Below are 12,815 nucleotides of genomic sequence, written 5' to 3' on the forward strand. Positions count from 1 at the left end.
GAGAGAGAGAGAGAGAGGAGAGAGTGAGAAGAGAATGAGAATGAATGAGCAGGAGAAAGGCAGAGAGAGAGAGAGAATCCCAAGCAGTCTCCATGCTATCAGCACGGAGCCCAATGCAGGCTCAATCTCATGAACTGTGAGCTCATGACCTGAGATGAAAAGTTGGTCACTTAACCAACTGAGCCACCCAGGCGCCCCTTTTTTTCATTACTCTTAACTGGATAATGTTAGTTATGTTCACAAAGGATAGTGGTTGTTTACAGGGACACACAACATTTATTCAAAATATGTTTATGCATTTTTTCCTGGATTTTATATTGACAAAAATGTTCCCATTAATTATAAATTCAGTACTAGTTGAGCAGGATTCTTTAGACAAGCAGTGAACCAGGCTCACAAACAGAAATTCCATACCATTTACTGGGAGATGATCTCAGGGAATGCCAGTAGAAAAGTAGGGACAGGAGAGAGGGGAGGGAAAGCAGTCCTTAAAGTGTGTTATTTAGCAAATGTGTGCATGTTTTTTGTCTGCGTGGTGTGTGTGTGTGTGTGTGTGTGTGTGTGTTCATGTTTGCATCAGTCCATGATTGTCCATGATTATCCTGCTGTCCACACTAGGTGTGTGTACCCAGACCCTGAGATAAGGCTTCAAGTGCAAATAGTTTTTTGGGAGGTAAGGGGGATGCTGTTGGCAGGTTTGGAAGTGAGAAGAAAAGGCAGCCACTAACTGATAAGCCAGCCCCCACTGGGGCATCTGAAGCCCCATCTCATGAGATAGTCCTGGGAAACAGTGTAGAGCGGGCACCTCGGAGTTCTCCCACCTGACAGATAAGGGAGCAGGGTCAAAGTGAGGCAAGTCACTATTGCTGGTGAGTATCGGTGCACCGTGCATGATGTGGCTTCAGAATCTTACCTACCTGGGATTGCCAATTTAGGCCACTTTCGGCTCACTGGTCTAGGTTGGGCAGTGTGGTGGGCAGTGACAGAATGCCTGGAAAAATACTCACCCAGGGTAGGCCGAAACTAGTCAGGAATGTTCTCTGTCTCCACTCGGGTGGGATCTCTGAGATCTGTGCTCTGGAGGGGGCAGTGCCAACCTACACACATGTCACTGCTGAGATTGGAAAATTGGATTGGAAACAGATCAAAAAGGGACCCTGAATACCTAACCAGGAATATGGATATTCAATTCTAAAAACTGTGCTGCGAGCAGGGAAGCAGAAAGCTGGGAAAGGACGGTCCCTTTGGTGTGGCATGTTTGGGCCGCGTGAATTGGAGCAGACGCAGCAGCGGGGGCGCACAGACATTAGGGAGCTGCTGAAACCATTAAGGCTGCCGCCGCCCAAGGTCTGAGTGGTTGTGGAGAATGGGAAGGGAGATGACAGCCGTTTCGGCCAGAAGACTCTGCAAAACTGTGCAGTGATTGATGGGTCGAGTCAAGCAAGTTTTCAAGCCTGGTGCCCTCATTAGCAGAGGGGAGCGGGGACTTCAGAGGAAAGGAATGTTAAGTGGAAAGTCAGCATTCAATATTCAGAGCTGCATTTCAGAGAAAGAAACCAAGAATGAGTGATTCTTTCTTTACTTTTTTGTAGACAAGTATTTTGGAGTTCAGAAAAACAGGTAGGAAAGCAGGAAGAAGACTCAAGATTGGGTTTTGTTTTGCTTTGTTTTGTTTCTAAATTGGAACCATACGAAATACATAGCTGCAATCCAGAAATCATGCACAAGTCTGCCAACTGAATGATTTGACTTCTGTCTACTCTCTTTGTACACCTCCCTGAACTAATAAAGGGGATAGAAATTAATCAGAAACAGGGAGCAGGAAAGAAAAGTAAACACTCAAGCCCTAAATGAGAAAACAAAGCCTTTGGTTCCTGGAGAAAGCTTTGGTTTTGGCTCAGGTCATGATCTCACGATTCGTGGATTTGAGACCCGGTGCGGTGTTTGCTTGGGATTCTCTCTCTCTCTCTCTCTCTCTCTCTCTCTCTCTCTCTCTGCTCCTCACCCTCTCTTTCCCTTTCTCTCTCAAAATAAATAAATAAACTTAAAAAAAATAGAAGTGGGGTACCTGGGTGGCTCAGTCGTTTAAGCATCCTTCTCTTGGTTTCAGCTCAGGTCATGATGTCATGGTTTTTGAGTTCAAGCCCCACATTAGGTTCTGTGCTGACAGCACGGAGCCTGCTTGGGATTCTGTCTCCCTTTTTCTCTGCCCATCCCCTGCTTGCTCTCTAGCTTTCTCTCTCAAAAATAAATAAACATTAAAAAAATAGAACCTTCCAGCTGTAGGGGAGCCTCACATTTGTACATAGAAGTGCCATTTAGGGTGCCTGGGTAGCTCAGTCACTTAAGCATCTGACTCTTCTTTTCCGCTCAGGTCATGGTCTCATGGTATGTGAGTTCGAGCCCTGTATCTGGCTCTATACTGACAGTGTGGAGCCTGCTTGGGATTCTCTCTCTCTGTCCCTCCCCTGCTCTCTCTCTCCTTCAAAAATAAATAATAAATAAATAAATACTTCAAAAAAAATGCCATGTAACATAAGATGCTCTAACAGGCAAAGAAAATAGGGATATACAAGTAAAAGCCTTTTGAAAATCAAAATGCCATATGCCAACTGGGTCACTATCTCCATGATCATGGGGCATTAGCTCTGTTATATCCAGACCCTACCATTTGGGTTAGGCCAATGGAGACTATGAGAACGATGGTTTGGCCCAGCATTGAAGCAGATACAAACTATCTTTCCTGACTTTTACAAAAATACTTTTTAGTCTTCAAGGGTAATAAGCAAGAGGGTAAGGTCTTCGGGGAGATAAAAGCATTAACCTCTAGTCTCCTTTTTTTGCTGGAGACCTATTACAGACACCCAAAAGATGGAGACCTTGTTTTGCCAAGATAATCAGCTTTGGGGTGATTCTAAGGCATGTTATGCAGTTTCCTATTATCTGCAGTAACTTGAGGTCAGTAGAAGCTGATTGGAGAAGGTCATAATATATCCTCAGACCTAAAACAAGCATGCATTTGGGGGCTTGATCTAAGACACAGGGCTGAAGTGTTTTTCAGTGCTTACTCAGTGTGTTTTGACCTCTAAGATGATGGTGCTGGCAGGGTAAAGGCAGCTGGTTTAGGATTGAGATAGGATTGGAGGAGGAGTCCAAGACGGCAGACCCAGAGTGAGGGGCTGTAGTGTTTTCGAAGAGCCAAAGGAGGAGAGAAGGTGGAGGAAGGAGTACAATAGCCAGAATGCTTTTAAGGAGAGAGCATGGCCTCTTGAACTGGAATTAAGAGCTCGAGAGGAATTAGGACGTCTTAGGGCTGTTGGATCCAAGCCTGTCTCTCTTCCCCAGTACCACCAGGGTATAACTAGGGCCACTTGGGACTGAACCTTACACTTCTGCAAACCAAGTCCAGGTGAGGATGGGAGAAAACCAAACCAGTAGTGGAACCTTTGTCTATTCTCTCATGGGCCCTAAGAGGATCCAACCTGCCCTAAGACCTAGGCAAGAGAGGCCACTGCCCTGGGCTATGTACTTCATCCCACTCAGCCTCATCACTCCCCATGGAAGAGGAGGTCCATGGAGGCAGGGGTTATGCCATTCTGGACCCTGCATTTCTCTTCCCTTATTGTTCCAGATGCACAGCACTCTGGAATCCCTGCCCACATACCCCAGGCCTGGTGGCATAGCCCACACAGGCTGGAAGTTTTGTGGGCGGAATCCGAGGTGACAGTTGGACAGGAAGGCTGGGGTGTCCACAGAGCTGTCAAGACAGAAGAGTAGAGTGACAAGCCATGGGATAGGTTCTGGATGCCCCATGTGTCCCGTTCAGCGCAGAACACTGAAGAGTCTGAATATTTAGACACTTTTTTTAATGTTTATTTATTTTTGACAGAGTGAAAAGGGATTCCTCTCTCCCTCCTTCTCTGCCCCTCCTCCACTTGTGCATGCACATACTCTCTCTCTCTCTCAAAATAAATAAACACTTTAAAAAGAGAGAGAAAGAGAATGAAAGAGAGACAGAGCAAGAGCAGGGGAGAGGCAGAGAGAGAGGGAGACACAGAATCCTAAGCAGGTTCCAGGCTCTGAGCTGTCAGCACAGGGCCTGATGCAGGGCTCGAGCCCACAGACCGTGAGATCAAGACCTGAGCTGAAGTCAGATGCTTAACTGACTGAGCCACGCAGGTGGCCCAAGAGTGAAAATTTTAAATGGAAACCTGACCTTCCAAGTCCTTGGAAAGAGAATAGAACACAGTTTGTCTTGGTAAGAGAATAGAACACAGTTTGTAATCTTGATTTATAATTAAAAAAAATTCAGACATAAATAATGTCAGCCTCCATTTGTCTTCTTGCCCCAGGCCCTGAAAGTATTCATGCCTACCTAGCATCCCCTTGTGAGGCATGAGAGTCCAGACAAGGTCAATGGCTCAGTGCCTCCACTATCCACTAAGGTGGATCCACAGGCTTATTTGACCCTGCATCCTTTGATCTTCTTTTTCTAGAAGTCTGACTCCAAGATCATCATTATTATGACCCAAAGCAGTCTCCCTCAGATGAGCCAACCCTCAAATACTCCCAATGGAAAAGGGGAAATCCAACTGCTTCCCTTCCCCTCTTGGCCCCCATAATAACCATGGCTGCCATAAGCATGGGTCAGACACCTGCACAAGAGGATAGGATTTGGGTAGACCATAGTGAGGAAAACCCTGTGTTTCAAAGGGAGCCTGCAGAGCCTAGCAGAAACTACTTGGTAGTTTGGTAGTAATATGAGATTGGATTTGTAAAATGCCCCAGTCATATGTACTTGTCTCTCCCAGCAAAAGACATGAATGCTGTTGGTCAACCAAGAGAGACTAAAACATGCCTGAACTGCAAAGGCACTGTTTTCTGACACAAACCACCTCATTGGTGATGGCAACAGATATCATTGACAGCCTTACTATGAGAGCTTATGTGAGTTTCCACAACTCTTTTGTAGACACATAAAATATTAACTATTTTGGAGAGCAGCTGTTTCTTTATGCATCATCCTTGATAATTTCTGGATAGTGGCTGTAAGATGGTATTCATACATGGTAATTGGGCATTCACAATGTATAGAGGTGTTGTGGTATTTTTTTTTATTTTGATATTGGATGTTGTGCTTCTGCTGACCATCCCACATGGAATCTGCAAGCATAGAAGGATAATATTCTCCAGAGGAGGCTCAACTGTTCTCCAATGCACTTAAAAGCAAGGATGGGAATTTTCAGACTCTAATCCCCATAACACATGGATGTAGGTACATGCACAAACACAGAGAAGTTCATTTGCTCAGCCAGTTATATTTCATTGGGAGTTTTGCATCTGTTCTGGTGAATTTTTTGTTTTGTGGTCTCCAATGAAGATACAATGGTGTGGACACACACCTGGAGACCTCTAGAATTCTGATTTGTGCAAAAATGAAAGAGCCAAGAAACATGATTGGCTAGGTAATTGCAGAGAACAAAGTGAGTCTCTATATGATAGAGAGGAAAGGCCTCCAGATCATAGACCCTATAGGAGAAATCCAACAGCAGAAAGAAAATGTGGATTAAACGTCCTTGTGTTTCAAAGTGGTATAAAGAATGTTTTTTCCCAGCATGTTATGTGGATTGACAGCAAGCTATCTTGTTATTCTCAAAGTTACAGTTCTTGTCATTCTTGAAGTTTATATCTTATTTTGTCATTCTCGAAGTTATAGTTCTTCCTATTATCTTACACTTTTGATGAAGCCATTCCTTAAAAGCCCTTCCTTTCAGCCTTGATGCCTTCTCTGTAAAATCTCATGCACTTACTTATCCCAGAGACACTTATTGAGCACAGATGTGCCAGGCACTGTGTTGAGTATTGGAGCTACTCCTCTGAATAAGGCAGATGGGATCCCCAATGTCTGATGGGCAAAAGGAAGATCTTTTCTTCTCCTCCTCTTCAACCTGTAAAGAAATAGAACCTACGGAGTCTCAAATAATAGACTGAACATGTGGCTTCCTTCAGGTTTTCCTGATGGGATCACTCAACTTGGTTGAGATGATAGCCAAACATATTTCAGGTCTTACTAGGAACAAATAATGTGGTTTCATGGCTAAAGCATTGCTTTCAGTCTAGAGATCTAGTTTCTTACTTTGCTATCTTGTATTACCTCGGTGTAAAAAGAATCAAATCAAAGCAACCTCTTCAGAGACGCTGGGGTTTTGAATGGGTAGATTAAATGAGTCATGAACTGGAGTCACCCCTACCCTCACTCAGTAGAGCTGATAGTTAGATTTTCATCAATTTTGCAAATATGTTGATGTCCTGTTGGTAGCCTGAAATTATTCATGATGAGAGTATTTATCCCATAAAATAGGCAACTGCTAAAATTTGGGGCTTTTATTCCCCAGAAAGCCAGTTGTTAAGTATTTTCTAGCACATCACTGTTTAAAGGGAAGGTAGATATCCTAATGGTGAAGTGGAAAATTTGGAAAGATGTCACACATACAGGATCAAAATGAAGGGAAAAGAAGCAAATTAGTACATGAAATTCTAGGCAATTATTCCCTAGGGGCTAGTTTAATCTCTGTAGGGATGGTGTCCCACTTTTTGTGCTTCAGAGGTGGTTGTCATGACGTTTTAATCTAGGACTATTTTATTTTATTGTGACAAGAACACAAGATGAGACTTACTTTCTTTTAAAAAATTTTTTATATTAAATATAATTTATTGTCAAATTCGTTTCCATACCACACCCAGTAGTCTTCCCAACAGGTGCCCTCCTCAATGCCCATCACCCACTTTCTCCTCTCCCCCACCCCCATCAACCCTCAGTTTGTTCTCAGTTTTTAAGAATCTCTTATTGTTTGTCTCTCTCCCTCTCTAACTTTTTTTTTTCCCTTTCTCCTCCCCCATGGTCTTCTGTTAAGTTTCTCAGGATCCACATAAGAGTGAAAACATATGGTATCTGTCTTTCTCTGTATGACTTATTTCACTTAGCATAACACTCTCCAGTTCCATCCACGTTGCTACAAAAGGCCAGATTTCATTCTTTCTCATTGCCAAGTAGTATTCCATTGTGTATATAAACCACAATTTCTTTATCCATTCATCAGTTGATGGACATTTAGGCTCTTTGCATAATTTGGCTATTGTTGAAAGTACTGTTATAAACATTGGGGTACAAGTGCCCCTGTGCATCAGCACTGCTATATCCGTTGGGTAAATTCCTAGCAGTGCTATTGCTGGGTCATAGGGTAATCTAGTTTTAATTTTTTGAGGAACCTCCACACTGTTTTCCAGAGTGGCTGCACCAGTTTGCATTCCCACCAACAGTGCGAGAGGGTTCCCATTTCTCCACATCCTCTCCAGCATCTACAATCTTCTGATTTGTTCATTTTAGTTTCTCTGACCGGCGTAAGGTGGTATCTCAGTGTGGTTTTGATTTGTATTTCCCTGATGAGGAGTGACACTGAGCATCTTTTCATGATGTTTATTTATTTTTGAGAGAGAGAGAGAGACAGAGTGTGAGCTGGGGAGGCACAGAGAGAGAGGGAGACACAGAATCCGAAGCAGGCTCCAGGCTCTGAGCTGTCAGCACAGAGCCTGACGCAGGCTTCGAACTCACAAACCGCGAGATCATGACCTGAGCTGAAGTCGGAAGCTTAACCAACTGAGCCACCCAGGTGCCCCCGAGACTACTTTCTTAAAGAGGACATTATGTAACCATTTAGACTGTGTGTATGTTCTTCTCTTTGGTCCCCTAACCACGGAAGCTGCTAGTGAACAAAACAAAACATATTAGAAGAATAAAGAACATTGAGTTTGGAATGACAGTAGTCAATTGCGGAGCAACAGAGTATTCCATGAGTGCCTGAGGATTATTGCTTCCACTTTTCTCACTGATTATCTAAGAAATACAAAATATCAGTATTGTAACCAATTCATAATGAAATAGGTGAAGCCTCACTGAACATCATTTGTGATTGATCCAAACCTGACTGGTGAATTGCATTTGTTTGGAATTTTTGAAAGTGGAAAGAAAAAACCTTGGTCTGAGAAAAATTGCACTGGCAGAAGAAAACTTTATTGTCTAAAAATGTGCAGACTCATCAAATAATCTTGCAGAAAGTATAGTCAAAATTTAATACGGAAAATTTAGTACTTGATAGAAATAATGAAAACAATTACCACCACCTTACAGGGCAGGAATGTTACACAGTAGTTTCATGAAGACAAAATTCTGTTTACTCAATCACATCTTTGATGTAAAGTTTACAAAGAGCAGAATTCATCTCTAAAAACTATTTTCTTTAAAATTAAAATTAAAATTAAATGTGTATCTGTATGGAGAAATAAAGACTCCCAACCCCTTACCTCAAGCCGTACACAAAAATTAATTTCAGATGGGTCATAGATCCAGGCATAAAAACTAAGATGATAAATCTTTGGAACAAAACATATAATATTTACTAGCTTTAAATTCTTACATCCGGAAAGAAAAAAGGTACAAAATTAAAAAGAACTAAAGAAAGTTTGAAAACAGTTTAACTGCACTGTGTAAGAAACTAACCAAGGACTTGAGATGGTTTAACGAAGTATGCTCCAGAAAATATTTTCTCCGTGAAAATGATCAATATTGGTATAATTCCAATGGAAATATTTGTGTGTGTTAAACATTGAGTTAAAACTTCCTTGAAGACACAAAGTCTGGATTAAAATAACAGGGTAAAAACATCTTTACAACAATCCACAACTCTCTCTCATGAGCAGAAAGCTGCATCCATTCCATTTTATTCAACTGAGGAACATAAATTAAAAAAAAATAGAGGTAAACACCCAGCAAAGCTTCCATGCAACTTTGCAGTGTTGATGAAAGAAGTAGAAATGTACCTTTTGTTTGTCCTTTTCACCCCGAAATTGAAGCATCTTCCTTTAGATGGCCAAAGGTGTCCCTCTCCTATATTCATATAAAAAATCCCCATTGGGTCACCTGGGTAGCTCCGTTGGTTAAGTGTCTGACTTTGGCTCAGGTCATGATCTCGTGGTTCATGGGTTTGAACCCCACGTCAGGCTCTGTGCTGACAGCTCAGAGCCTGGAGCCTGCTCTGGATTCTGTGCCTCCCTCTCTCTCTGCCCCTGCCCCACTCGTGCTCTGTCTCTCTCTCTCTCTCTCTCTCTCTCTCTCTCTCTCTCTCAAAAAATAAAAAAAATAAACATAAAAAAAATCAATCCCCATCAGATGTGACATCATTAAGTTCTGCTGTGGTTTGACAGGAGTTTGTCTTTGTCGGCGTGTGCTTTATTCCAAGATCTTTGAATTAAACATTTGGTAAGATGCTAAAAAATATTTTAAAACTATACTTGCTTCTGAGAACTCGTGATTGTCTTTCTGAAGCATGCTGGTCAAAACATATTTGATGGAAAGGAACATAAATCCACCCAAACTACTAAAAGAAAAAAAAAAAGGAATATATATTGTCAGGATACAAGATGAGTTGAACCTTGGCCTGGTGGAAGCTCTAAGGCCAGCGGTCTGAGGCCAAGACTCAAGATGCTCCTTTACACATGTGCATTCACCCCTCCTGGCTCACTGTGGACCAGTAGCCCCTCGTATCTGCTCACTCAGGATGTATGTTTCCCATAAATTATTTTCATTATTTCTATCAAGTTTCCCATATGGCTCCAAAACCAGATCTCAGGCATGAGCACCTACCTTGTGACTCTCAGCTCAAAATCTTGAAGTAGAGGATTCTACTTCATCTTAGAATGGTCAATTTTAACTTTGCTGGTCCAATCAGCTAAGGGGATGGCATGGGCAGAATCACTCACGTTGCATATCAGGCACAACGTGGGCAGGGCAGGTGTTCTACAAGGGGTGTGGGTGGCTCAAGCAGGGTATCTGAATGACGTGAGCAGATCCATGGGCACTGGTGAACTGGAAGAGCTTATATCTCATCTGAAGAGAACACTCAGAGTCAACCAGTTTGGGTTATGCTGGAATGATAGCCCGGTGTGACCAGAGAAGCTACATATCTACGTTTTATGCAAAATGTCCTGATTTTTAAAAAGTTGCCAGTTGTAGCAGCCGCTGTCAAGCCCTTCCCAAATCCCTTGGGTACTTAACATTTCCATGGGTGCTGGCCTGATTTTCCACTGCCAACTTTGCCTAAGGCTCTCTTTGGCCACTGGAGCCCATTCTACACACACTAGTGGCATGATGGAAATGCTGGTGAATTAAGGCTTCCTGCGGGCAGTTGGACATTTCCTCAGCTCCCTTGTGCTTCTGTTGGAACTACTCTGGGGCATGGTCTATACTGACTTCCAGAGCTCCCCAGAAGAGTTGAAGTCCAGTTGCCCAGTAGTTGGTCATGCACTTTGTATTGGCTGCCCTTCTTCCCCATATCACTTCCCCTCCCCAACCAGTGTTTCTTAAAGGCACCTCTAATAAATGACATGGCCATAGATTCTTGACTCAGCATCTCTGGAGAGAGTTAATTCAAAATTTTTTAAAAAGTGTATCACTTAATCTATTGTATCTGCAGTGTTGACTCAATTCAAGAGCTGTCAGGTTATCAAATTAAAATTAACCACCTACACAAAATTCACCACCATATACTTTTTAGCATCATGGCCAGAGAGGCTTAGAAAAGAAAGGTCTAAGCTCAGGTGCTCACAGGTTGACAGGTAAACCCTGAGGAAGACCTGGAGTGTGTGGCTCCCTGTCCATGGCCTCCTTTGTCTTAGGAGCTAATGCAGCTTACAAGGCTTCCTCATTGTAGGTGTGAAATCACTGCAGGGTGTTACCACTTAACATGTGGAGCTTTTCAAGTAAGGAGGCTGAGAAGACACATACTTTTTAAAAAAAATTTTTTTTCAAGTTTATTTTTGAGAGAGAGAGAGAGCACAAGGGGAGAGGGGAGAGGGATAGAGAGAGAGGGAGACATAGAATCTGAAGCAGGCTCCAGGCGCTGAACTGTCAACACAGAGCCAGATGTGGGGCTTGAACCCATGAACCTTGAGATCATGACCTGAGCTGAAGTTGGTTGCTTAACTGGCTGAGCCACCCAGGTGCCCCAAGACACATACTTTTGAAATGTTAAAAGAGACTGGCCTGGGAGGTAGCCACCCTCTCTCCCTTCACAGCCATGTTTCCAGGTGGGCAGAGTGCACCAGCCTTGAGGACTGAGCCATGCTTAAGAGAAGTGGTTACCTAGGGAAAAAATAGGGATGTCTGTAGGGAAATGCAAGCTGGAGAAGCAGGAAGCTAATCCTTGAATGGCCCAAGGAGTAAAATGAGGGTGATGGGTGGGAGGTGACAGAGGCAGTTTCCCATCCAAGAAAAGGAGGAGTTTCTTGACAGCTGAGCTTCCCGCCTGTTGCCCAAGGTGGCGTGCATTGCCCTTGGTGGAAGTGTTCACACCTTCACCATGGGGGCACCAGCATGTCGTAGACTCTGGGTCTAACGTTCTCTCTTGTCTAGCAAAAGAGCGGGACGCAGGATTGAAAGCGAGAGATGGTAATGTCCGGGAAAAGACAAGAGCCCCAAATAAGGGTCCTTGCCCCATTTTTATTAGGATCAGAAGGCTTACAAACATGGTGATGGACGTGCACAAAGGGACAATGAATTTGTGAACATTAACTTGTGGATCTGAGGGAAAGGGGGTCTTGAGGATATTCGGGGTTAGGGGGTTGGGTTAATACAAAAGGAAATCTGGGCGCCAGGCAGTCGGGAGGAGAGTTGTTTACAGCGGACATTAGGCAGCACCTCTGTTTATCTTAGCTAGCCTAGGGACCAGACAGACAGGGGAAATAACCTGAGGGTTGACAAGGCACCTTTTCTTTTTTTAACCATCTCTGCTTTGCCTGCAGCGCAGCCATCCATAGTCCAATTCACCAGTTTACCTAACCTGGCTCTATCCTCCCGTGAAAGCAGCTTTTCTGCTACAGTACTAAATTGGGGGTGCTTCCCCCTGAATATCTAATCTTGTTTATTTCATATACCTATGTATTGGGCACATTTGCGCCTGTTCCTATTTTAGGCCTTTGCCTCTCCCTCTCTATTTTGGGGGTTCTGCACCCCCTCTCTATTTTGGGGTGCCTTTGCACCTCCCTATTCTTGGGGTGTCTTTGCACCCCCCTATTCTTGGGGTGCCAGTCTGGTTTACCCAAACTTGGGTGTGAGCATTTTATGGCTTTGTATTTCTTTATGCTTTGTTAACCCATTGGTGTAAGCCCGGGGGATTCCTAGGCTTATCTCTCACACCAGCAAAGCTAATGCAGCGTGGATATGGCGAGAGTCTCTGGGAGGCACCAGTTTTCCAAGGATGCAAGGGGTGGACCTCCAGTGCAATTAACCCAATTGTCGGGCCGGTCCTAGGAGTGGCAGAAATGCTCCTTGATTAAAAAAAAAAAAATTATTTGATGGTCCTGGGAAATTACTCCTGGGAAAATTGAGGTACTGAATGTTGTTTCCAATTCTATTTAAAAATACACTTATTAGTAAGAGGGCTGGGAATACAGTTCTTTGCTTCTCATTTCTTCCAATAAACTAGTTTCTCTTTTCAATGAAAAAATTGCATAATCTTAAAACTTAAGAGAAAAAAAAAACATTCACTATCAACTGAGGGAAAATCAGTGCTGGACAGTGATACAAAATGCTTAAAGAAAAAAATTTTAAAAATTCATGTAATTTGAATTGTCAAGCCAGAGCCTGGAATCGACTTTTTCTGTCCAGCTTGTAAAATCCCTGGTAATACAAAGATAATTATGGAAATATTCAGAGACTTTCCCTGGATCCAGACACAGAGCCGCCCCACTGGCTTTTACCT

The 12,815-nt window shown here is 43.2% G+C and overlaps 1 protein-coding gene across 3 annotated transcripts in view; it reads left to right on the forward strand.

The window, feature by feature from the left end:
• The window catches only part of RIN2 (Ras and Rab interactor 2), a 224,529-nt gene that overhangs the window by 98,903 nt on the left and 112,811 nt on the right, over nt 1-12,815 (forward strand). The window lies entirely within an intron of this gene.

This window comes from Panthera pardus, unplaced genomic scaffold (genome assembly GCF_024362965.1).
Source record: "Panthera pardus isolate Hobbes unplaced genomic scaffold, ASM2436296v1 HiC_scaffold_25, whole genome shotgun sequence".
In the NCBI taxonomy this organism is placed as follows: domain Eukaryota; kingdom Metazoa; phylum Chordata; class Mammalia; order Carnivora; family Felidae; genus Panthera; species Panthera pardus.